The sequence below is a fragment of the Pogona vitticeps genome, chromosome 6 (assembly GCF_051106095.1).
Source record: "Pogona vitticeps strain Pit_001003342236 chromosome 6, PviZW2.1, whole genome shotgun sequence".
NCBI lineage: Eukaryota > Metazoa > Chordata > Lepidosauria > Squamata > Agamidae > Pogona > Pogona vitticeps.
In genome coordinates, this window is record NC_135788.1 from 61,964,257 (window position 1) to 61,991,167 (window position 26,911).

General features: G+C 45.5%; 1 protein-coding gene across 15 annotated transcripts in view; it reads right to left on the reverse strand.

The window, feature by feature from the left end:
- The window catches only part of HECW1 (HECT, C2 and WW domain containing E3 ubiquitin protein ligase 1), a 400,600-nt gene that overhangs the window by 88,381 nt on the left and 285,308 nt on the right, over positions 1–26,911 (reverse strand). The window lies entirely within an intron of this gene.

Below are 26,911 nucleotides of genomic sequence, written 5' to 3' on the forward strand. Positions count from 1 at the left end.
ATCACAGATTATTTTAGTCATATTGACTTATTATCTAAGTGAATGGAGCCCACACATGTTAACTGGAGCATGCTAGCTCTTCGTGTTGAAACTTCGTATTCAATATACAAAAGCAAAGTCTGAATAGAAGGGCTGCTCTGTCTGAAAAGTTTCTCCATGTGAGCAAGAAGCTGGATTCTGGCTCGCATGGAGACACTACTCAGATAGAACAGTTACGGTACTTCTTCTTCAGGCTGTCATTTTAATGAGCTGAAAGGAACAATAGAGAGGTGGTAATTACTGTATATTCTGCTCAATGTGCATGGGCTTTGCATACCAAACAAACAGGATCATAACCCACATGCTGATGTTATCATACCTGCCAATGTGCTGACATTACTGAGAACAAATAAAAACAGTTTGAAATGAAGACCGTGTTTCCTGTACTACTACTATTTAGAGACTCCAGCTAATCTTTTAGTATAGATTGTACACACATCAAATATAATAGGTAGACACCATTCTTTCCCCAGCGTTTCCTTCATTACTGGATTATTATAAAGATAAACAGATAGCGAATAAGTCATGTTTATTGTTTTGATAAGTTTCCCTGTGGAATAAAGGTGTGTCTGTAAAAATATAATTTTTGAAGAGTTCTAACATACTTTTTTTGCCCTTGCCTTTTTTTTCATACTTACCATTAACATCACTACTATACAGTCCACAATTATCATCCCCACAGTAGAATTAGCTATACACAACTGATTCCCCACCTTTGTATTTCAGATGTGAGGTTTTTTGTTGGGCTACAACCCTAAAAGCCCTAGCTAACTTAAGACAATGGGCATGGCTTCTAGGAAATATTACTTTACAGCAGGGACAACACAATTGGGAGCCTTGATTTTCAAGGAATCAAAGATTCTTGGACCACTTTCAAATAAAACTCCTTAGCAGAACACTGGAGAAAGTTTATCTGAAAGTACAGACGTTCTCAGGTCTCTCAAAAGGATTGGAAAAGTTAAAATTATAGACTCCTCTCCAGAGGACACAGCACCCCCCCCCCCCAACACTGTCCTCTACATAAACCAGCTACTTCAGTGTCTACAAAAATATTTAGGGAAGGGGCCATGCAAATCATCACATCCTCTGTTTGATGGTTTTGGTCCAAATGTGTTGGAGTCACAAAATGAGAAGGCTGATGGGCTTTGTGATGATCACCAGATGATTAGGATAGCAAATAGTCTCTTAGAAGTTAAAGAAGTCAGCCACACACACAGGGATATCTGCCAGCAGTGCTCCTGGTGGGTGACTAGTAGAAGAGGCAGAATAACACAGAATGGGTTCCCAATGCATTCTGCCCTGCCCCCAGGAGGACTGTGATTTTATTAACCTTACAAGCTCACAGATAGTGGACAGAATACAGATAGGTTACAGAGTTCAGACAGGACAATGGTTACATCAGGGCATTATAATTGGCCTAAGGAAAGGCTCTTTAAGCAAGCTCTATAGCACCTATGAGAAGGAAGAAGAATGGTGGGCAGTCATGCCCCTCAGAAGCAGCTATGACATCATCCAGGAGGTTTGCCCTCTACTGTAGATTAAGCCAATAGCTTAGCAACCTTGGGAATGGCACCTCCACACAAATGCACACTTTAATACAGACTAAAATATACATTGCAGTTTGGAAGCCAGTAATGTTCAGTTCAGTTAATGTCCCATGTAACATTTGGGTGATCATGATTATAGGAATTGGTTGCTGTGACCTGTATGCACTGTGGGATGGTACAGTGAAGAGCACCAAGAATATTTTGTTAAAATCCTACTTTCAGCTAAAACTTCTAAACTGTTCTGCTGAAGACGTGAAAAGTTGTGAACAAAATTATTTGCCCTATAGACGTGAAAGTGTGCAGCAGTCTTTCTCTGCCAATGAAGAAATAAGATCCTGAGTTTTAGAACACACAGGCTTTCCTGAGCTGATGGTCTTAACACATGTTAAATTAACTACCATCCTCACCTAGCCAGTTGTATGATGATTTTTTTGTTTCCATTCAGGGGAAAGCTAATTCTAAAGTGGAAAAAAGTACTTTTGAAGGAGCTAATGATAAATGGAGACAATCTGTATTCTCTATAAAACCTGTTTATTTTTATACTAATGACTTAAAGAATGAATTAATAAACTAATTCAATTAATTAAACATTTTTATGCATAAATGTTAACAGTACAGATTAAATCCCTTCTTTCTAATGTTTAACACTGACAAGTTAATTTCATACCTATATGCATTCTTTCTCCCCTGCATTCTTTTTGCTCTTTAATTCATACATCCACTGCTTTCTCCTTATGTAATTAGGGCAGGCTCAGATTTAAACAGATGAGGTTTTACCATTATGTCTAATTTAACTCATTCTTCTAGTGTACTAGTTTGCCAGACTGGGGGCATGTCCCCTCAGGGAAAGACATAAGGAAATTCCAAGGGGAATGTGAGATTGAAATACAGTGGTGCCTTGCATAGCGACGATAATCGGTGCAGCAAAAATCGCTGCAAAGCGATTTCGTCGCTATGCGATATTAAAAAGCCCATAGGAATGAATTAAAACCCCTTCAATGCGTTCCTATGGGCTTCAGACTCACCTTTAAGCGAAAATCCTCCATACGGTGGCCATTTTCACTGCCCGGTAAGCGAGGAATCCGTCCCAGAAAACAGCGGGTGGCCATTTTTTTAACCCGGTTGCCATTTTGGAACCACCGATCAGCTGTTAAAAAATCATCGCTTTGCAATGATCGGTAAGCAAAACAGGGTACTGATCATCGCAAAGCAATTTTCCCCCATTTAAAACATCGCAGTGCGATCGCTTTTGCAATCGCAAAATCTTCATCGCTATGCGATTTCGTCGTTAAATGGGGCGCCTGTTAAGCGGGGCACCATAAGCGGGGCACCACTGTACTTAAATCATGAAGCTGGAAGGGGCCTATACGACCATCGAGTCCAACCCCCTGCTCAGTCCAGGAACACAAATCAAAAGATATCTGTCCGGTGGTTGTCTAAATTTCTCTTGAATGCCTCCAGTGTTGGAGCACTCACCACCTCTCAAGGTAAATGATCCCATTGCCGTACTGCTCAAACAGGAAGTTTTTTCTAATATTCAACTGAAATCTGGCTTCCTGTAACTTAAGCCCATTGTTGCACTCTGAGATGATTGAGAACAATCATCTGTATGACAGCCTTTCAAGTATTTGAAAGATGCTATCATATTTATTCTCAGTCTTCTTTTCCCAAGGCTATACATGCCCATATCTTTCAGCCTTTCCTCATAAGGTTTGGTTTCCAGCCCCCTGATCATCCTTATTGCCCTCCTCTGAACCTGCTCCAATTTGTTGGCATCCTTCTTGAAATGTGGTGTCCAGAACTAGCCACAGTACTCAAGATGAGGCCTAACTAGTGCCAAATAGAGGGGAATTAGCACCTCTTAAGATTTGGAGACTATACAGCCTGTTTACTATATAGTCAACGCAGCCTAAAATAGCATATGCCGTTTTGTAGCCACGTTTTATGTATGTATCATTCATATTAAATTTGGTTCCAACCTCAGCTGTTTCTTAAAGAAATTACACTTCTATCAACTTATCGTGACAAATGTGCAACTACTTGTCCACGTGCTAATGCACTTGTGCACATTTCTAATATACAATTATTTTTACCAAGTGTAAAAAAATTCATTTGAACTGAATGTTTTGTTTAAAGGGCTGGATGATGATAAAAAAAGAGGCAGGGAGGCATGACTGCTTCTCAAAGATCAAAAAAGAGATGTGATACTGAACAGTTTTGGAAACATTGTCCTACAGGAGAGATGAAGGAATATGCAACACAGAAGATAATTCAATTCAAATGTATGCTTTATTAATACACATCAGTTCTAGGAGCTGTTTTCATGTATCAGTGGCATCAGCAGACATCAAACAGTGTTAGTCTGCTTGAGTCTGCTATTGAAATCTGACCAACAAAGACAGCATTCTAGAAACCAAGACTTGCACATTATTAACAGTAGACTGGGACATGAATAAGGAATTAACACTCCATTTTAGTGATAATCATCTAATAGTTTATAAACCTTTTCCTTAGACAGCTGGCAGCTATACCACCAGAACTGTGGAAAGAGCTTTGACATCAGCACCAGGATTATCTGACACTCTGGAGTTCTTCCAAAGCCTGGGAGATGCTCAGAGTTTGATGAAGATATTTTTCCTTTGGCTAAGTCAAGCAGCTAAAAATTTTGGCAGTGTTAGGTCACAGTTCTTTTGCTTTATAGAGCTGCAACCACTGGCAATTCTCTAATATATGTACATATTAGAACAATCGCAGGCAGTTTCAGTGTCAGGGAGCAGAAGCAACACTTACTTTGAGGATTTCAATTCTCAATTTTTTCTCACCCTCAACAATAATGGTGCCTCAACACATCAAGGTATCCCTCAAAATATACTAGCAACTGTTGTTGAGAGTATTTTGCATTGAAATAAAATCCAAGCTTTTTGTGCAAAATATACAGTGTGTCCAAAGGCCACGTCTATGATTTTTCACAAAAAGTGCTAGCATATGAAGAAAGCACAGAAATGTTATGAGTGGCAGAGTGTGACAGTGTGACAATATGGCATTGTTTAAAAGAAAAAAACAAGGCACCTAAAGAAGTAGGGCTGCTGTATGGGAATGCCTTTCAAATAAACAAGGATGAGATGGTAAAAATGAGAGATAAGTTGAATTCAAATTTAAAAGAGGAGGCTAAGGATTGGCTGCATAAATTGAAGATAAGTAGTATTGAGGACATGAGGATGGAGGAGAGTTATTAAAAAGCTGAACAATTCATGTCTAGAGGACTAAATGGAGATAGGCATATACCAGAAATAATAATGAAAACAGTAGGAATTTACTGCAAGGAAGGAAACGTAGAAGATGAGAAGTCCCAGCAAAGGGCAGCTATCAATCTTTTGGTAGGAGGAATGGAAGACATATCAAACAGACTAAAACAGGCTGAAGAACAAGAAGAAAATAAAATAATACTAAAAAAATTTACTTTAGAGGAAACAAAATTGTATCAAGAATATATCAAAAAAGACAAAGAAATTATGGAACTGAAAAGCAAAAATAAAATCCTTGAAACAGGAATGCTAGATTTGGAGGATAAAATAGCAGAATCCGATAGTATAGCATTAGAACTTAAAATTATGAAAGATGTGATACGTGATACCTACCCAAAGAATATAAGGGATATATCTGAAAAATACTATGAGGAACTTTTTAAAGAAAAGAATTTAAGGAAAAAAAGATTATCAAATGTATTTAAAAAGTCAAGATTTACATAAACTAAATGATGACCAGAGAATTAGATTAAATGCACCAATATCGACAATGGAAGTACAAGAGGCAATAAAAAAAAAAACCAGGGAACAACACCAGGCCCAGATGGCTTTTCCACACCATTCAGTGGTGCCTTGACTTACGAACTTAATCCATATTGGAATGGTGGCCATAAGTCAAAGCACCATTTCCCATAGGAATGCACTGAAAATCAATTGATCAGTTCCGGCTGAAGAAGAAAATACCAAAATAAATAAAAAAATAAAACACTGCAAGTCTCACACTGGGACTGCATAAATAGATAGATAGATAGATAGATAGATAGATAGATAGATAGATAGATAGATAGATAGATAGATAGATAGATAGATAGATAGATAGATAGATAGATAGATAGATAGATAGATAGATAGATAGATAGATAGATAGATAGGTAGGTAGGTAGGTAGGTAGGTAGGTAGGTAGGTAGGTAAGTAAGTAAGTAAGTAAGTAAGTAAGTAAGTAAGTAAGTAAGTAAGTAAGTAAGTAAGTAAGTAAGTAAGTAAGTAAAATCACCAAAAAAGAACAACAAAGCACAGAAACATACCCCCCAGCCCCAAAAAAACCACCTAGAATAACTTTTTTAAAAGAAAAAAAGCAGCACCTTACCAGTCCAAAGCCTCCCAGGGGTCCCCGCCACCACCGAGCGCCACCTTTGGAGGTCTCCCAGGGATTCCCCACCACCATGGGAGACCTCCCGGGGGTCCGCCACCACTGCCAATCGCTGCCTTCAGGCTTTCCTGAGGGTAGACCGGGCCTACCAGGGGAAGCCCTCCCCTGGTAGGTCTACCGGGGGGGGGGCGTCTCCTGGTAGGCCCAGTCTATCCCCAGGGAAAGCCTGAAACTGGCAATTAGTGGCAGTGGGAAAGCCCCAGGAGGTCTCCCATGGTGGTGGGGAAGCCCTGGGAGGCCTCCGAAGGCAGTGATCGCTGCGGCGGGGGACCACTGAGAGGTCTCCCATGGTGGCAAGGAGGCCCCAGGAGACCTCCGAACGCGGTGACAGCAGTGGCGCTGGAAGCCTGGGAGGCTAAGCCTCCCTTTCCCTAACTGTTGGGGCGAAAGAGCTACAAAGAAGCAGCCTCTTCACCACCAACAGTTAAGGGTTTTTTTAAATTTCCTGCCTTTTCCCTTCCTTTTTCTGTTCGCAGGTCAAAGTTCCAGCCACAAGTCAAAGCAAAATCTTGCGGCTGGAGCTGTTCATAACTCAAAACGTTCGCAGGTCAGGGCGTTCGTAAGTCAAGGCACCACTGTATTATCAAAAATTATCAGAGGAATTGATGCTTAAAAGAAACAATAAATCAAATTTTACTGGAAGGATACCCAGAAACATGGAGAGAAGCTAACATCATAATCATCCCCAAAGAAAATAGACACACAAAGGATCCAAAAAATTATAGACCCATATCAATGTTAAATGTAGATTCAAAATATTTGCTCAAGTATTAGCAGAGAGATTCAAGAGGGTATTAAAGGAATGGATTGGGGAAGATCAAACAGGACTCTTACCACAAAAACATATGAGACAAAATGTAAGATTGGTAACAGACGTTGTTACGATTGCCCCATGTCACTCCTGTCACTCACAGTCATAGAAAGGGATGCAGCCGGGCAATTTGCTAAAGATGGAAATAGGTGGTATGGAGCACTGATGCCACCTGAGTTTCCATGGTGAGCGCCGGGTCCAGATGTATTCCCAAGCTGCGAACCTCACTCTTCGCAGTGAGAGTCCCCCCACCCCCAAAAAAGAAAGGGAGTTTCCCAAATGGGGAAATGTGTTTCACAAGATAAATTTTTCGCAAGACAACATTAACCGTGGAACGAATTAAATTCATCTTGTGAGGCACCACTGTACTGGGGCACTAACAAGATTTTTCCATACTGATGACGGTAAACATGTACCATTGGCAATACAAGTTTTTAAGGCCAGGATTATTTCACAAATGCTTCATGGCTCTCAACTATTCACTTACGCTAATCTACAACCTCTGGAGATTGTTCAGACCAAATTTGCGAGAGCCATTTTTGGAGCCATTTTTGGAGTTCCACCTTGTACTTCCAATGCGGCTCTTTGCTTAGAGGTTGGGTTAATTAATATTCATTAAAGCACGGGCTAAAGTCCTTATGATGAAATACTGGCTTCAACTGATTTTTTCATTAGAAGGCTTGGCCCCACTGATCCTACTAGATTCCTTTCAGTCGGAGTGGAAGAAGCATATAACTGAAGAGATATCGAAAATTGGCTCCCCCCCCCCAGTATACTTAATAGCAATGGGTCTCACGCAAGGGCTTTTACTGTAGCTAGGCTCAATGTATTTCCTTCTAAGCTTCTGGAGGGAAGATTTCGAGGTTTGCCTACATCAGATTGTCTCTGCCCTTGTAACAGTGATAAAGTTGAATCAGTTGGTCATGTTCTTCTTTTCTGTATTTGCTATTGGGATGTTCGTATGGCTTTTATCACCTATTATCTGTAAATCTCCTGGGAGATCAGAGGAGGATTTTGTCCAGTTGCTACTCTCTGACAATACCCCTTATATTTTGAGACAAGTGGCAAAATTCTGTGCTGCAGCAATGGTTATTCGTAATCAGATGTTTGGGTAGGTGATTTTAGATGGATAATATAATGTTTTTAATATAACACTGGCTGAGGTTTTACCTATACAGTGGTGCCTCGCATTATGATATTAATTTGTTCCAACGAAATCGCTGTAGAACAAAAACATCGTAATGTGAAAAGAAAAAAAACCACTGAAATGCATTAAAACCCGTTTAATGCATTCCAAAGGGCTCTAAACTCACCGTCCAGCGAAGATCCTCCATAGGGCGGCCATTTTCGCTGCCTGTGCAGCAAGGAATCCGTCCTAGAAAACCGTGGGGGGCCTCTTTGTTTACCCGGTGGCCATTTTGAAACTGCCAATCAGCTGTTGGAAAATCATCGTTTTGTGAAGAATTGGTTCCCGAAGCAGGGAACCGATCATCGCAAAGCGAAATTCCCCCGTAGGAAACTTCATTTTGCGGTTTCATCGTTAAATGGGGCAATTGTAAAGCGAGGCACCACTGTATTAAGGAGATATGATCTTATTAACTGGAAATAAGGGGTTGTTTTAATGGAATTTTATTACCCTGACTGACTTTACGAAACTATAATTATATGTATCTATTTTATATTGATTTGGTTTTACCGGTCTTTGACCGTAATATAGCATTCTTCTTCTTCTTTGGTAGGAGAAGAAGGATAATGAGAAGCAGAAGGAGGAGGAGAAATTATTTTAAAAAATTAATTATGTGGGAATCAAATAGAATTAGGAATAGAAGTACAAAATGTGATAAGTTTATGTTTGACAGAAACAGCTGAATTTTGTTTATTATTATTCATTACCACAATAGTCAAAGTTTCATATATATGCAGGGAGAGAGTTAAGGAAGGAGTGAAAAAAAGGAGAAGAAGAGGGAGAGAAAGAGAAAGAAAGGAAGAAATAGAGCATGTGCATGATATCAGGTAAGCAGATAACCAAAATAATAAAATCTGTTTATCAAAAATCAGAGAATTCAAGTTTTGTTATTTTGTCTTTAAATATTCCTTTTACAAATTAATTATTAATTGCTGTATTATGTTAGGCTTCCCAACGGTATTAACATGGCTCTACCTTTTCCTACTCACTTTTATAAGAAACTATAAACATTTTAATTCACTTCACAGCAGGCTAGCTGAACAAAATTTCCATTCCAATAGAGGTGGGTTTTATAAATTCCTTATGCAATGTTGGAATTTTAAAAAGGTAGTCTTTCTATTCAGAGGACTGTATACATAAGCTTTCCATTTGATTAGATGGTAGAAAATACTCTGCTAGAAATGATGGCTAGGAACTGAAGCAATGGGTTAGTAGACTGCTACTGTTTAGCGTCAATTATGTAGAATAATCCTCAACAAATTAAAAATGTCAGTGTAACTGAAAATAAAACCTTTGAAGGCAATTATACAGGTCCATTTGAATACCTCAACCCATTTTCAAAGGATAATTGTGAAGGAGGTTACTGGAGTTACTGTAGCATGTGTATTAGTAAGTTTCAAATCTTCTGTCCTTAGGAAACCTGTTACACTCTCTAGTCTATCAAGAAATGCCAGTGCTTCTGCCACAAAAGAACAAAAAAATTGTAGGAGGTTTGATTTTGGGGTCTATACTGTGGGGCTGCTTGGGTTTCACTGACATGATGCTATTATATACCTGTTTACTATGGCAGAAGATAAATGGAAATGGGAAAAAACACCTATTATTAAGGGAAGCTCTTTCGTCACTGTCACTGCCATTCTCCCAAAAACCTCTTATAAGCCTCAGTGTCACTGAAGTGTGCTCCATACTAATTGTTGTTTTTTAGTCGTTAAGTCGGGTCTGACTCTTCGTGACCCCATGGACCAGAACACATCAGCCCCTCCTGTCTTCCACTGCCCCCCGGGGTCCAGACAAATTCATGTTGGTAGCTTCGATGACACTGTCCAACTATCTCATCCTCTGTCGTCCCCTTCTCCTCTTGCCTGCACACTTTCCTAACATCGGGGGCTTTGCCAGGGAGTCTTCTCTTCTCATGAGACGGCCAAAGTATTGGAGCCTCAGCTTCAGGATCTGTCCTTCCAGTGAGCACTCAGGGTTGATTTCCTTCAGAATGGATAGGTTTGATCTCCTTGCAGACCAGGGGACTCTCAAGAGTCTCTTCCAGCACCACAATTCAAATGCATCAATTCTTCGGCGGTCAGCCTTCTTTATGGTCCAGCTCTCACTTCTATACATCACTAATGGAAAAACCATAGCTTTGACTATATGTTCTTTTGTCGTCAAGGCGATGTCTCTGCTTTTTCAGATGCTATCTAGGTTTCTCATCACTTTCCTCCCAAGAATCAGGCGTCTTTTAATTTTATGGCTACTGTCCCCATCTGCAGTGATTATGGAGTCCAAGAAAGTAAAATCTGTCACTGCCTCCATATCTTCCCTTTCTATAAGCCAGGAGGTGATGGGACCAATGGCCATGATCTCAGTTTTTTTGATGTTGAACTTCAGACCATTTTTGACTCCTCTTTCACCCTCATTAAGAGGTTCTTTAATTCCTCATCACTTTCTGCCATCAGAGTGGTATCATCTGCATATCGGAGGTTGTTGATATTTCTTCTGGCAATCTTAATTCCAGCTCAGGATTCATCCAATCCTGCCTTTTGCAAGGTGTATTCTGTATATAAGTTAAATAAGCTGAGGCACAATATACAGCCTTGTTGACCTTGCCTTCATTTCCTTAGGAGGTTTAGGCCTGGATGAAACTCAGGTGCGTTCTCTTTGGATGTCTTGCTGAAGCCTTTTGTTCTGGGGGGGGGCTGCTTGTTCTCTCTCTTATCACATGGGCCAAGAGGGAGGGCCTACTTTTTTTAACTGGGAAGTTTCTGGACCTTGCCTTCATTTCCTTAGGAGGTTTAGGCCTGGATGAAACTCAGGTGCGTTCTCTTTGGATGTCTTGCTGAAGCCTTTTGTTCTGGGGGGGGCTGCTTGTTCTCTCTCTTATCACATGGGCCAAGAGGGAGGGCCTACTTTTTTTTAACTGGGAAGTTTCTGGACCTTGCCTTCATTTCCTTAGGAGGTTTAGGCCTGGATGAAACTCAGGTACGTTCTCTTTGGATGTCTTGCTGAAGCCTTTTGTTCTGGGGGGGGGGCTGCTTGTTCTCTCTCTTATCACATGGGCCAAGAGGGAGGGCCTACTTTTTTCTAACTGGGAAGTTTCTGGACCTTGCCTTCATTTCCTTAGGAGGTTTAGGCCTGGATGAAACTCAGGTGCGTTCTCTTTGGATGTCTTGCTGAAGCCTTTTGTTCTGGGGGGGCTGCTTGTTCTCTCTCTTATCACATGGGCCAAGAGGGAGGGCCTACTTTTTTTAACTGGGAAGTTTCTGGACCTTGCCTTCATTTCCTTAGGAGGTTTAGGCCTGGATGAAACTCAGGTGCGTTCTCTTTGGATGTCTTGCTGAAGCCTTTTGTTCTGGGGGGGGGGGCTGCTTGTTCTCTCTCTTATCACATGGGCCAAGAGGGAGGGCCTACTTTTTTTTAACTGGGAAGTTTCTGGACCTTGCCTTCATTTCCTTAGGAGGTTTAGGCCTGGATGAAACTCAGGTACGTTCTCTTTGGATGTCTTGCTGAAGCCTTTTGTTCTGGGGGGGCCTGCTTGTTCTCTCTCTTATCACATGGGCCAAGAGGGAGGGCCTACTTTTTTTAACTGGGAAGTTTCTGGACCTTGCCTTCATTTCCTTAGGAGGTTTAGGCCTGGATGAAACTCAGGTACGTTCTCTTTGGATGTCTTGCTGAAGCCTTTTGTTCTGGGGGGGGGGCTGCTTGTTCTCTCTCTTATCACATGGGCCAAGAGGGAGGGCCTACTTTTTTTAACTGGGAAGTTTCTGGACCTTGCCTTCATTTCCTTAGGAGGTTTAGGCCTGGATGAAACTCAGGTACGTTCTCTTTGGATGTCTTGCTGAAGCCTTTTGTTCTGGGGGGGGGCTGCTTGTTCTCTCTCTTATCACATGGGCCAAGAGGGAGGGCCTACTTTTTTTAACTGGGAAGTTTCTGGACCTTGCCTTCATTTCCTTAGGAGGTTTAGGCCTGGATGAAACTCAGGTGCGTTCTCTTTGGATGTCTTGCTGAAGCCTTTTGTTCTGGGGGGGGGCTGCTTGTTCTCTCATCACATGGGCCAAGAGGGAGGGCCTACTTTTTTTAACTGGGAAGTTTCTGGACCTTGCCTTCATTTCCTTAGGAGGTTTAGGCCTGGATGAAACTCAGGTGCGTTCTCTTTGGATGTCTTGCTGAAGCCTTTTGTTCTGGGGGGGGCTGCTTGTTCTCTCTCTTATCACATGGGCCAAGAGGGAGGGCCTACTTTTTTTAACTGGGAAGTTTCTGGACCTTGCCTTCATTTCCTTAGGAGGTTTAGGCCTGGATGAAACTCAGGTGCGTTCTCTTTGGATGTCTTGCTGAAGCCTTTTGTTCTGGGGGGGGCTGCTTGTTCTCTCTCTTATCACATGGGCCAAGAGGGAGGGCCTACTTTTTTTAACTGGGAAGTTTCTGGACCTTGCCTTCATTTCCTTAGGAGGTTTAGGCCTGGATGAAACTCAGGTGCGTTCTCTTTGGATGTCTTGCTGAAGCCTTTTGTTCTGGGGGGGGCTGCTTGTTCTCTCTCTTATCACATGGGCCAAGAGGGAGGGCCTACTTTTTTTAACTGGGAAGTTTCTGGACCTTGCCTTCATTTCCTTAGGAGGTTTAGGCCTGGATGAAACTCAGGTGCGTTCTCTTTGGATGTCTTGCTGAAGCCTTTTGTTCTGGGGGGGGCTGCTTGTTCTCTCTCTTATCACATGGGCCAAGAGGGAGGGCCTACTTTTTTTAACTGGGAAGTTTCTGGACCTTGCCTTCATTTCCTTAGGAGGTTTAGGCCTGGATGAAACTCAGGTGCGTTCTCTTTGGATGTCTTGCTGAAGCCTTTTGTTCTGGGGGGGGGCTGCTTGTTCTCTCTCTTATCACATGGGCCAAGAGGGAGGGCCTACTTTTTTTAACTGGGAAGTTTCTGGACCTTGCCTTCATTTCCTTAGGAGGTTTAGGCCTGGATGAAACTCAGGTGCGTTCTCTTTGGATGTCTTGCTGAAGCCTTTTGTTCTGGGGGGGGCTGCTTGTTCTCTCTCTTATCACATGGGCCAAGAGGGAGGGCCTACTTTTTTTAACTGGGAAGTTTCTGGACCTTGCCTTCATTTCCTTAGGAGGTTTAGGCCTGGATGAAACTCAGGTGCGTTCTCTTTGGATGTCTTGCTGAAGCCTTTTGTTCTGGGGGGGGGGGCTGCTTGTTCTCTCTCTTATCACATGGGCCAAGAGGGAGGGCCTACTTTTTTTAACTGGGAAGTTTCTGGACCTTGCCTTCATTTCCTTAGGAGGTTTAGGCCTGGATGAAACTCAGGTGCGTTCTCTTTGGATGTCTTGCTGAAGCCTTTTGTTCTGGGGGGGGGCTGCTTGTTCTCTCTCTTATCACATGGGCCAAGAGGGAGGGCCTACTTTTTTTAACTGGGAAGTTTCTGGACCTTGCCTTCATTTCCTTAGGAGGTTTAGGCCTGGATGAAACTCAGGTGCGTTCTCTTTGGATGTCTTGCTGAAGCCTTTTGTTCTGGGGGGGGGGCTGCTTGTTCTCTCTCTTATCACATGGGCCAAGAGGGAGGGCCTACTTTTTTTAACTGGGAAGTTTCTGGACCTTGCCTTCATTTCCTTAGGAGGTTTAGGCCTGGATGAAACTCAGGTGCGTTCTCTTTGGATGTCTTGCTGAAGCCTTTTGTTCTGGGGGGGGGCTGCTTGTTCTCTCTCTTATCACATGGGCCAAGAGGGAGGGCCTACTTTTTTTAACTGGGAAGTTTCTGGACCTTGCCTTCATTTCCTTAGGAGGTTTAGGCCTGGATGAAACTCAGGTGCGTTCTCTTTGGATGTCTTGCTGAAGCCTTTTGTTCTGGGGGGGGGGGCTGCTTGTTCTCTCTCTTATCACATGGGCCAAGAGGGAGGGCCTACTTTTTTTAACTGGGAAGTTTCTGGACCTTGCCTTCATTTCCTTAGGAGGTTTAGGCCTGGATGAAACTCAGGTGCGTTCTCTTTGGATGTCTTGCTGAAGCCTTTTGTTCTGGGGGGGGGCTGCTTGTTCTCTCTCTTATCACATGGGCCAAGAGGGAGGGCCTACTTTTTTTAACTGGGAAGTTTCTGGACCTTGCCTTCATTTCCTTAGGAGGTTTAGGCCTGGATGAAACTCAGGTGCGTTCTCTTTGGATGTCTTGCTGAAGCCTTTTGTTCTGGGGGGGGCTGCTTGTTCTCTCTCTTATCACATGGGCCAAGAGGGAGGGCCTACTTTTTTTAACTGGGAAGTTTCTGGACCTTGCCTTCATTTCCTTAGGAGGTTTAGGCCTGGATGAAACTCAGGTGCGTTCTCTTTGGATGTCTTGCTGAAGCCTTTTGTTCTGGGGGGGGGCTGCTTGTTCTCTCTCTTATCACATGGGCCAAGAGGGAGGGCCTACTTTTTTTAACTGGGAAGTTTCTGGACCTTGCCTTCATTTCCTTAGGAGGTTTAGGCCTGGATGAAACTCAGGTGCGTTCTCTTTGGATGTCTTGCTGAAGCCTTTTGTTCTGGGGGGGGGCTGCTTGTTCTCTCTCTTATCACATGGGCCAAGAGGGAGGGCCTACTTTTTTTAACTGGGAAGTTTCTGGACCTTGCCTTCATTTCCTTAGGAGGTTTAGGCCTGGATGAAACTCAGGTGCGTTCTCTTTGGATGTCTTGCTGAAGCCTTTTGTTCTGGGGGGGGGGGCTGCTTGTTCTCTCTCTTATCACATGGGCCAAGAGGGAGGGCCTACTTTTTTTTAACTGGGAAGTTTCTGGACCTTGCCTTCATTTCCTTAGGAGGTTTAGGCCTGGATGAAACTCAGGTGCGTTCTCTTTGGATGTCTTGCTGAAGCCTTTTGTTCTGGGGGGGGCTGCTTGTTCTCTCTCTTATCACATGGGCCAAGAGGGAGGGGCCTACTTTTTTTAACTGGGAAGTTTCTGGACCTTGCCTTCATTTCCTTAGGAGGTTTAGGCCTGGATGAAACTCAGGTGCGTTCTCTTTGGATGTCTTGCTGAAGCCTTTTGTTCTGGGGGGGGCTGGCTTGTTCTCTCTCTTATCACATGGGCCAAGAGGGAGGGCCTACTTTTTTTAACTGGGAAGTTTCTGGACCTTGCCTTCATTTCCTTAGGAGGTTTAGGCCTGGATGAAACTCAGGTGCGTTCTCTTTGGATGTCTTGCTGAAGCCTTTTGTTCTGGGGGGGGGGCTGCTTGTTCTCTCTCTTATCACATGGGCCAAGAGGGAGGGCCTACTTTTTTTAACTGGGAAGTTTCTGGACCTTGCCTTCATTTCCTTAGGAGGTTTAGGCCTGGATGAAACTCAGGTGCGTTCTCTTTGGATGTCTTGCTGAAGCCTTTTGTTCTGGGGGGGGCTGCTTGTTCTCTCTCTTATCACATGGGCCAAGAGGGAGGGCCTACTTTTTTTAACTGGGAAGTTTCTGGACCTTGCCTTCATTTCCTTAGGAGGTTTAGGCCTGGATGAAACTCAGGTGCGTTTCTCTTTGGATGTCTTGCTGAAGCCTTTTGTTCTGGGGGGGGGCTGCTTGTTCTCTCTCTTATCACATGGGCCAAGAGGGAGGGCCTACTTTTTTTAACTGGGAAGTTTCTGGACCTTGCCTTCATTTCCTTAGGAGGTTTAGGCCTGGATGAAACTCAGGTGCGTTCTCTTTGGATGTCTTGCTGAAGCCTTTTGTTCTGGGGGGGGCTGCTTGTTCTCTCTCTTATCACATGGGCCAAGAGGGAGGGCCTACTTTTTTTAACTGGGAAGTTTCTGGACCTTGCCTTCATTTCCTTAGGAGGTTTAGGCCTGGATGAAACTCAGGTGCGTTCTCTTTGGATGTCTTGCTGAAGCCTTTTGTTCTGGGGGGGGGCTGCTTGTTCTCTCTCTTATCACATGGGCCAAGAGGGAGGGCCTACTTTTTTTAACTGGGAAGTTTCTGGACCTTGCCTTCATTTCCTTAGGAGGTTTAGGCCTGGATGAAACTCAGGTGCGTTCTCTTTGGATGTCTTGCTGAAGCCTTTTGTTCTGGGGGGGGCTGCTTGTTCTCTCTCTTATCACATGGGCCAAGAGGGAGGGCCTACTTTTTTTAACTGGGAAGTTTCTGGACCTTGCCTTCATTTCCTTAGGAGGTTTAGGCCTGGATGAAACTCAGGTGCGTTCTCTTTGGATGTCTTGCTGAAGCCTTTTGTTCTGGGGGGGGCTGCTTGTTCTCTCTCTTATCACATGGGCCAAGAGGGAGGGCCTACTTTTTTTAACTGGGAAGTTTCTGGACCTTGCCTTCATTTCCTTAGGAGGTTTAGGCCTGGATGAAACTCAGGTGCGTTCTCTTTGGATGTCTTGCTGAAGCCTTTTGTTCTGGGGGGGGGCTGCTTGTTCTCTCTCTTATCACATGGGCCAAGAGGGAGGGCCTACTTTTTTTAACTGGGAAGTTTCTGGACCTTGCCTTCATTTCCTTAGGAGGTTTAGGCCTGGATGAAACTCAGGTGCGTTCTCTTTGGATGTCTTGCTGAAGCCTTTTGTTCTGGGGGGGGCTGCTTGTTCTCTCTCTTATCACATGGGCCAAGAGGGAGGGCCTACTTTTTTTAACTGGGAAGTTTCTGGACCTTGCCTTCATTTCCTTAGGAGGTTTAGGCCTGGATGAAACTCAGGTGCGTTCTCTTTGGATGTCTTGCTGAAGCCTTTTGTTCTGGGGGGGGCTGCTTGTTCTCTCTCTTATCACATGGGCCAAGAGGGAGGGCCTACTTTTTTTAACTGGGAAGTTTCTGGACCTTGCCTTCATTTCCTTAGGAGGTTTAGGCCTGGATGAAACTCAGGTGCGTTCTCTTTGGATGTCTTGCTGAAGCCTTTTGTTCTGGGGGGGGGCTGCTTGTTCTCTCTCTTATCACATGGGCCAAGAGGGAGGGCCTACTTTTTTTAACTGGGAAGTTTCTGGACCTTGCCTTCATTTCCTTAGGAGGTTTAGGCCTGGATGAAACTCAGGTGCGTTCTCTTTGGATGTCTTGCTGAAGCCTTTTGTTCTGGGGGGGGCTGCTTGTTCTCTCTCTTATCACATGGGCCAAGAGGGAGGGCCTACTTTTTTTAACTGGGAAGTTTCTGGACCTTGCCTTCATTTCCTTAGGAGGTTTAGGCCTGGATGAAACTCAGGTGCGTTCTCTTTGGATGTCTTGCTGAAGCCTTTTGTTCTGGGGGGGGCTGCTTGTTCTCTCTCTTATCACATGGGCCAAGAGGGAGGGCCTACTTTTTTTAACTGGGAAGTTTCTGGACCTTGCCTTCATTTCCTTAGGAGGTTTAGGCCTGGATGAAACTCAGGTGCGTTCTCTTTGGATGTCTTGCTGAAGCCTTTTGTTCTGGGGGGGGCTGCTTGTTCTCTCTCTTATCACATGGGCCAAGAGGGAGGGCCTACTTTTTTTAACTGGGAAGTTTCTGGACCTTGCCTTCATTTCCTTAGGAGGTTTAGGCCTGGATGAAACTCAGGTGCGTTCTCTTTGGATGTCTTGCTGAAGCCTTTTGTTCTGGGGGGGGGCTGCTTGTTCTCTCTCTTATCACATGGGCCAAGAGGGAGGGCCTACTTTTTTTAACTGGGAAGTTTCTGGACCTTGCCTTCATTTCCTTAGGAGGTTTAGGCCTGGATGAAACTCAGGTGCGTTCTCTTTGGATGTCTTGCTGAAGCCTTTTGTTCTGGGGGGGGCTGCTTGTTCTCTCTCTTATCACATGGGCCAAGAGGGAGGGCCTACTTTTTTTAACTGGGAAGTTTCTGGACCTTGCCTTCATTTCCTTAGGAGGTTTAGGCCTGGATGAAACTCAGGTGCGTTCTCTTTGGATGTCTTGCTGAAGCCTTTTGTTCTGGGGGGGGGCTGCTTGTTCTCTCTCTTATCACATGGGCCAAGAGGGAGGGCCTACTTTTTTTAACTGGGAAGTTTCTGGACCTTGCCTTCATTTCCTTAGGAGGTTTAGGCCTGGATGAAACTCAGGTGCGTTCTCTTTGGATGTCTTGCTGAAGCCTTTTGTTCTGGGGGGGGGCTGCTTGTTCTCTCTCTTATCACATGGGCCAAGAGGGAGGGCCTACTTTTTTTAACTGGGAAGTTTCTGGACCTTGCCTTCATTTCCTTAGGAGGTTTAGGCCTGGATGAAACTCAGGTGCGTTCTCTTTGGATGTCTTGCTGAAGCCTTTTGTTCTGGGGGGGGCTGCTTGTTCTCTCTCTTATCACATGGGCCAAGAGGGAGGGCCTACTTTTTTTAACTGGGAAGTTTCTGGACCTTGCCTTCATTTCCTTAGGAGGTTTAGGCCTGGATGAAACTCAGGTGCGTTCTCTTTGGATGTCTTGCTGAAGCCTTTTGTTCTGGGGGGGGCTGCTTGTTCTCTCTCTTATCACATGGGCCAAGAGGGAGGGCCTACTTTTTTTAACTGGGAAGTTTCTGGACCTTGCCTTCATTTCCTTAGGAGGTTTAGGCCTGGATGAAACTCAGGTGCGTTCTCTTTGGATGTCTTGCTGAAGCCTTTTGTTCTGGGGGGGGGCTGCTTGTTCTCTCTCTTATCACATGGGCCAAGAGGGAGGGGCCTACTTTTTTTAACTGGGAAGTTTCTGGACCTTGCCTTCATTTCCTTAGGAGGTTTAGGCCTGGATGAAACTCAGGTGCGTTCTCTTTGGATGTCTTGCTGAAGCCTTTTGTTCTGGGGGGGGCTGCTTGTTCTCTCTCTTATCACATGGGCCAAGAGGGAGGGCCTACTTTTTTTAACTGGGAAGTTTCTGGACCTTGCCTTCATTTCCTTAGGAGGTTTAGGCCTGGATGAAACTCAGGTGCGTTCTCTTTGGATGTCTTGCTGAAGCCTTTTGTTCTGGGGGGGGGCTGCTTGTTCTCTCTCTTATCACATGGGCCAAGAGGGAGGGCCTACTTTTTTTAACTGGGAAGTTTCTGGACCTTGCCTTCATTTCCTTAGGAGGTTTAGGCCTGGATGAAACTCAGGTGCGTTCTCTTTGGATGTCTTGCTGAAGCCTTTTGTTCTGGGGGGGGGCTGCTTGTTCTCTCTCTTATCACATGGGCCAAGAGGGAGGGCCTACTTTTTTTAACTGGGAAGTTTCTGGACCTTGCCTTCATTTCCTTAGGAGGTTTAGGCCTGGATGAAACTCAGGTGCGTTCTCTTTGGATGTCTTGCTGAAGCCTTTTGTTCTGGGGGGGGCTGCTTGTTCTCTCTCTTATCACATGGGCCAAGAGGGAGGGCCTACTTTTTTTAACTGGGAAGTTTCTGGACCTTGCCTTCATTTCCTTAGGAGGTTTAGGCCTGGATGAAACTCAGGTGCGTTCTCTTTGGATGTCTTGCTGAAGCCTTTTGTTCTGGGGGGGGCTGCTTGTTCTCTCTCTTATCACATGGGCCAAGAGGGAGGGCCTACTTTTTTTAACTGGGAAGTTTCTGGACCTTGCCTTCATTTCCTTAGGAGGTTTAGGCCTGGATGAAACTCAGGTGCGTTCTCTTTGGATGTCTTGCTGAAGCCTTTTGTTCTGGGGGGGGGCTGCTTGTTCTCTCTCTTATCACATGGGCCAAGAGGGAGGGCCTACTTTTTTTAACTGGGAAGTTTCTGGACCTTGCCTTCATTTCCTTAGGAGGTTTAGGCCTGGATGAAACTCAGGTGCGTTCTCTTTGGATGTCTTGCTGAAGCCTTTTGTTCTGGGGGGGGCTGCTTGTTCTCTCTCTTATCACATGGGCCAAGAGGGAGGGCCTACTTTTTTTAACTGGGAAGTTTCTGGACCTTGCCTTCATTTCCTTAGGAGGTTTAGGCCTGGATGAAACTCAGGTGCGTTCTCTTTGGATGTCTTGCTGAAGCCTTTTGTTCTGGGGGGGGCTGCTTGTTCTCTCTCTTATCACATGGGCCAAGAGGGAGGGGCCTACTTTTTTTAACTGGGAAGTTTCTGGACCTTGCCTTCATTTCCTTAGGAGGTTTAGGCCTGGATGAAACTCAGGTGCGTTCTCTTTGGATGTCTTGCTGAAGCCTTTTGTTCTGGGGGGGGCTGCTTGTTCTCTCTCTTATCACATGGGCCAAGAGGGAGGGCCTACTTTTTTTAACTGGGAAGTTTCTGGACCTTGCCTTCATTTCCTTAGGAGGTTTAGGCCTGGATGAAACTCAGGTGCGTTCTCTTTGGATGTCTTGCTGAAGCCTTTTGTTCTGGGGGGGGCTGCTTGTTCTCTCTCTTATCACATGGGCCAAGAGGGAGGGCCTACTTTTTTTAACTGGGAAGTTTCTGGACCTTGCCTTCATTTCCTTAGGAGGTTTAGGCCTGGATGAAACTCAGGTGCGTTCTCTTTGGATGTCTTGCTGAAGCCTTTTGTTCTGGGGGGGGGCTGCTTGTTCTCTCTCTTATCACATGGGCCAAGAGGGAGGGCCTACTTTTTTTAACTGGGAAGTTTCTGGACCTTGCCTTCATTTCCTTAGGAGGTTTAGGCCTGGATGAAACTCAGGTGCGTTCTCTTTGGATGTCTTGCTGAAGCCTTTTGTTCTGGGGGGGGCTGCTTGTTCTCTCTCTTATCACATGGGCCAAGAGGGAGGGCCTACTTTTTTTAACTGGGAAGTTTCTGGACCTTGCCTTCATTTCCTTAGGAGGTTTAGGCCTGGATGAAACTCAGGTGCGTTCTCTTTGGATGTCTTGCTGAAGCCTTTTGTTCTGGGGGGGGGCTGCTTGTTCTCTCTCTTATCACATGGGCCAAGAGGGAGGGCCTACTTTTTTTAACTGGGAAGTTTCTGGACCTTGCCTTCATTTCCTTAGGAGGTTTAGGCCTGGATGAAACTCAGGTGCGTTCTCTTTGGATGTCTTGCTGAAGCCTTTTGTTCTGGGGGGGGCTGCTTGTTCTCTCTCTTATCACATGGGCCAAGAGGGAGGGCCTACTTTTTTTAACTGGGAAGTTTCTGGACCTTGCCTTCATTTCCTTAGGAGGTTTAGGCCTGGATGAAACTCAGGTGCGTTCTCTTTGGATGTCTTGCTGAAGCCTTTTGTTCTGGGGGGGGGCTGCTTGTTCTCTCTCTTATCACATGGGCCAAGAGGGAGGGCCTACTTTTTTTAACTGGAAGTTTCTGGACCTTGCCTTCATTTCCTTAGGAGGTTAGGCCTGGATGAAACTCAGGTGCGTTCTCTTTGGATGTCTTGCTGAAGCCTTTTGTTCTGGGGGGGGGCTGCTTGTTCTCTCTCTTATCACATGGGCCAAGAGGGAGGGCCTACTTTTTTTAACTGGGAAGTTTCTGGACCTTGCCTTCATTTCCTTAGGAGGTTTAGGCCTGGATGAAACTCAGGTGCGTTCTCTTTGGATGTCTTGCTGAAGCCTTTTGTTCTGGGGGGGGGCTGCTTGTTCTCTCTCTTATCACATGGGCCAAGAGGGAGGGCCTACTTTTTTTAACTGGGAAGTTTCTGGACCTTGCCTTCATTTCCTTAGGAGGTTTAGGCCTGGATGAAACTCAGGTGCGTTCTCTTTGGATGTCTTGCTGAAGCCTTTTGTTCTGGGGGGGGGCTGCTTGTTCTCTCTCTTATCACATGGGCCAAGAGGGAGGGCCTACTTTTTTAACTGGGAAGTTTCTGGACCTTGCCTTCATTTCCTTAGGAGGTTTAGGCCTGGATGAAACTCAGGTGCGTTCTCTTTGGATGTCTTGCTGAAGCCTTTTGTTCTGGGGGGGGGCTGCTTGTTCTCTCTCTTATCACATGGGCCAAGAGGGAGGGCCTACTTTTTTTAACTGGGAAGTTTCTGGACCTTGCCTTCATTTCCTTAGGAGGTTTAGGCCTGGATGAAACTCAGGTGCGTTCTCTTTGGATGTCTTGCTGAAGCCTTTTGTTCTGGGGGGGGCTGCTTGTTCTCTCTCTTATCACATGGGCCAAGAGGGAGGGCCTACTTTTTTTAACTGGGAAGTTTCTGGACCTTGCCTTCATTTCCTTAGGAGGTTTAGGCCTGGATGAAACTCAGGTGCGTTCTCTTTGGATGTCTTGCTGAAGCCTTTTGTTCTGGGGGGGGCTGCTTGTTCTCTCTCTTATCACATGGGCCAAGAGGGAGGGCCTACTTTTTTTTAACTGGGAAGTTTCTGGACCTTGCCTTCATTTCCTTAGGAGGTTTAGGCCTGGATGAAACTCAGGTGCGTTCTCTTTGGATGTCTTGCTGAAGCCTTTTGTTCTGGGGGGGGCTGCTTGTTCTCTCTCTTATCACATGGGCCAAGAGGGAGGGCCTACTTTTTTTAACTGGGAAGTTTCTGGACCTTTGCCTTCATTTCCTTAGGAGGTTTAGGCCTGGATGAAACTCAGGTGCGTTCTCTTTGGATGTCTTGCTGAAGCCTTTTGTTCTGGGGGGGGCTGCTTGTTCTCTCTCTTATCACATGGGCCAAGAGGGAGGGCCTACTTTTTTTAACTGGGAAGTTTCTGGACCTTGCCTTCATTTCCTTAGGAGGTTTAGGCCTGGATGAAACTCAGGTGCGTTCTCTTTGGATGTCTTGCTGAAGCCTTTTGTTCTGGGGGGGGGCTGCTTGTTCTCTCTCTTATCACATGGGCCAAGAGGGAGGGCCTACTTTTTTTAACTGGGAAGTTTCTGGACCTTGCCTTCATTTCCTTAGGAGGTTTAGGCCTGGATGAAACTCAGGTGCGTTCTCTTTGGATGTCTTGCTGAAGCCTTTTGTTCTGGGGGGGGGCTGCTTGTTCTCTCTCTTATCACATGGGCCAAGAGGGAGGGCCTACTTTTTTTAACTGGGAAGTTTCTGGACCTTGCCTTCATTTCCTTAGGAGGTTTAGGCCTGGATGAAACTCAGGTGCGTTCTCTTTGGATGTCTTGCTGAAGCCTTTTGTTCTGGGGGGGGGCTGCTTGTTCTCTCTCTTATCACATGGGCCAAGAGGGAGGGCCTACTTTTTTTAACTGGGAAGTTTCTGGACCTTGCCTTCATTTCCTTAGGAGGTTTAGGCCTGGATGAAACTCAGGTGCGTTCTCTTTGGATGTCTTGCTGAAGCCTTTTGTTCTGGGGGGGGCTGCTTGTTCTCTCTCTTATCACATGGGCCAAGAGGGAGGGCCTACTTTTTTTAACTGGGAAGTTTCTGGACCTTGCCTTCATTTCCTTAGGAGGTTTAGGCCTGGATGAAACTCAGGTGCGTTCTCTTTGGATGTCTTGCTGAAGCCTTTTGTTCTGGGGGGGGCTGCTTGTTCTCTCTCTTATCACATGGGCCAAGAGGGAGGGCCCTACTTTTTTTTAACTGGGAAGTTTCTGGACCTTGCCTTCATTTCCTTAGGAGGTTTAGGCCTGGATGAAACTCAGGTGCGTTCTCTTTGGATGTCTTGCTGAAGCCTTTTGTTCTGGGGGGGGGCTGCTTGTTCTCTCTCTTATCACATGGGCCAAGAGGGAGGGCCTACTTTTTTTAACTGGGAAGTTTCTGGACCTTGCCTTCATTTCCTTAGGAGGTTTAGGCCTGGATGAAACTCAGGTGCGTTCTCTTTGGATGTCCTTGCTGAAGCCCTTTTGTTCTGGGGGGGGGCTGCTTGTTCTCTCTCTTATCACATGGGCCAAGAGGGAGGGCCTACTTTTTTTAACTGGGAAGTTTCTGGACCTTGCCTTCATTTCCTTAGGAGGTTTAGGCCTGGATGAAACTCAGGTGCGTTCTCTTTGGATGTCTTGCTGAAGCCTTTTGTTCTGGGGGGGGGCTGCTTGTTCTCTCTCTTATCACATGGGCCAAGAGGGGAGGGCCTACTTTTTTTAACTGGGAAGTTTCTGGACCTTGCCTTCATTTCCTTAGGAGGTTTAGGCCTGGATGAAAACTCAGGTGCGTTCTCTTTGGATGTCTTGCTGAAGCCTTTTGTTCTGGGGGGGGGCTGCTTGTTCTCTCTCTTATCACATGGGCCAAGAGGGAGGGCCTACTTGGACCTTGCCTTCATTTCCTTAGGAGGTTTAGGCCTGGATGAAACTCAGGTGCGTTCTCTTTGGATGTCTTGCTGAAGCCTTTTGTTCTGGGGGGGGCTGCTTGTTCTCTCTCTTATCACATGGGCCAAGAGGGAGGGCCTACTTTTTTTAACTGGGAAGTTTCTGGACCTTGCCTTCATTTCCTTAGGAGGTTTAGGCCTGGATGAAACTCAGGTGCGTTCTCTTTGGATGTCTTGCTGAAGCCTTTTGTTCTGGGGGGGGCTGCTTGTTCTCTCTCTTATCACATGGGCCAAGAGGGAGGGCCTACTTTTTTTAACTGGGAAGTTTCTGGACCTTGCCTTCATTTCCTTAGGAGGTTTAGGCCTGGATGAAACTCAGGTGCGTTCTCTTTGGATGTCTTGCTGAAGCCTTTTGTTCTGGGGGGGGCTGCTTGTTCTCTCTCTTATCACATGGGCCAAGAGGGAGGGCCTACTTTTTTTAACTGGGAAGTTTCTGGACCTTGCCTTCATTTCCTTAGGAGGTTTAGGCCTGGATGAAACTCAGGTGCGTTCTCTTTGGATGTCTTGCTGAAGCCTTTTGTTCTGGGGGGGGCTGCTTGTTCTCTCTCTTATCACATGGGCCAAGAGGGAGGGCCTACTTTTTTTAACTGGGAAGTTTCTGGACCTTGCCTTCATTTCCTTAGGAGGTTTAGGCCTGGATGAAACTCAGGTGCGTTCTCTTTGGATGTCTTGCTGAAGCCTTTTGTTCTGGGGGGGGCTGCTTGTTCTCTCTCTTATCACATGGGCCAAGAGGGAGGGCCTACTTTTTTTAACTGGGAAGTTTCTGGACCTTGCCTTCATTTCCTTAGGAGGTTTAGGCCTGGATGAAACTCAGGTGCGTTCTCTTTGGATGTCTTGCTGAAGCCTTTTGTTCTGGGGGGGGCTGCTTGTTCTCTCTCTTATCACATGGGCCAAGAGGGAGGGCCTACTTTTTTTAACTGGGAAGTTTCTGGACCTTGCCTTCATTTCCTTAGGAGGTTTAGGCCTGGATGAAACTCAGGTGCGTTCTCTTTGGATGTCTTGCTGAAGCCTTTTGTTCTGGGGGGGGCTGCTTGTTCTCTCTCTTATCACATGGGCCAAGAGGGAGGGCCTACTTTTTTTAACTGGGAAGTTTCTGGACCTTGCCTTCATTTCCTTAGGAGGTTTAGGCCTGGATGAAACTCAGGTGCGTTCTCTTTGGATGTCTTGCTGAAGCCTTTTGTTCTGGGGGGGGGCTGCTTGTTCTCTCTCTTATCACATGGGCCAAGAGGGAGGGCCTACTTTTTTTAACTGGGAAGTTTCTGGACCTTGCCTTCATTTCCTTAGGAGGTTTAGGCCTGGATGAAACTCAGGTGCGTTCTCTTTGGATGTCTTGCTGAAGCCTTTTGTTCTGGGGGGGGCTGCTTGTTCTCTCTCTTATCACATGGGCCAAGAGGGAGGGCCTACTTTTTTTAACTGGGAAGTTTCTGGACCTTGCCTTCATTTCCTTAGGAGGTTTAGGCCTGGATGAAACTCAGGTGCGTTCTCTTTGGATGTCTTGCTGAAGCCTTTTGTTCTGGGGGGGGCTGCTTGTTCTCTCTCTTATCACATGGGCCAAGAGGGAGGGCCTACTTTTTTTAACTGGGAAGTTTCTGGACCTTGCCTTCATTTCCTTAGGAGGTTTAGGCCTGGATGAAACTCAGGTGCGTTCTCTTTGGATGTCTTGCTGAAGCCTTTTGTTCTGGGGGGGGCTGCTTGTTCTCTCTCTTATCACATGGGCCAAGAGGGAGGGCCTACTTTTTTTAACTGGGAAGTTTCTGGACCTTGCCTTCATTTCCTTAGGAGGTTTAGGCCTGGATGAAACTCAGGTGCGTTCTCTTTGGATGTCTTGCTGAAGCCTTTTGTTCTGGGGGGGGCTGCTTGTTCTCTCTCTTATCACATGGGCCAAGAGGGAGGGCCCTACTTTTTTAACTGGGAAGTTTCTGGACCTTGCCTTCATTTCCTTAGGAGGTTTAGGCCTGGATGAAACTCAGGTGCGTTTCTCTTTGGATGTCTTGCTGAAGCCTTTTGTTCTGGGGGGGGCTGCTTGTTCTCTCTCTTATCACATGGGCCAAGAGGGAGGGGCCTACTTTTTTTAACTGGGAAGTTTCTGGACCTTGCCTTCATTTCCTTAGGAGGTTTAGGCCTGGATGAAACTCAGGTGCGTTCTCTTTGGATGTCTTGCTGAAGCCTTTTGTTCTGGGGGGGGCTGCTTGTTCTCTCTCTTATCACATGGGCCAAGAGGGAGGGCCTACTTTTTTTAACTGGGAAGTTTCTGGACCTTGCCTTCATTTCCTTAGGAGGTTTAGGCCTGGATGAAACTCAGGTGCGTTCTCTTTGGATGTCTTGCTGAAGCCTTTTGTTCTGGGGGGGGGCTGCTTGTTCTCTCTCTTATCACATGGGCCAAGAGGGAGGGCCTACTTTTTTTAACTGGGAAGTTTCTGGACCTTGCCTTCATTTCCTTAGGAGGTTTAGGCCTGGATGAAACTCAGGTGCGTTCTCTTTGGATGTCTTGCTGAAGCCTTTTGTTCTGGGGGGGGGCTGCTTGTTCTCTCTCTTATCACATGGGCCAAGAGGGAGGCCTACTTTTTTTAACTGGGAAGTTTCTGGACCTTGCCTTCATTTCCTTAGGAGGTTTAGGCCTGGATGAAACTCAGGTGCGTTCTCTTTGGATGTCTTGCTGAAGCCTTTTGTTCTGGGGGGGGCTGCTTGTTCTCTCTCTTATCACATGGGCCAAGAGGGAGGGCCTACTTTTTTTAACTGGGAAGTTTCTGGACCTTGCCTTCATTTCCTTAGGAGGTTTAGGCCTGGATGAAACTCAGGTGCGTTCTCTTTGGATGTCTTGCTGAAGCCTTTTGTTCTGGGGGGGGCTGCTTGTTCTCTCTCTTATCACATGGGCCAAGAGGGAGGGCCTACTTTTTTTAACTGGGAAGTTTCTGGACCTTGCCTTCATTTCCTTAGGAGGTTTAGGCCTGGATGAAACTCAGGTGCGTTCTCTTTGG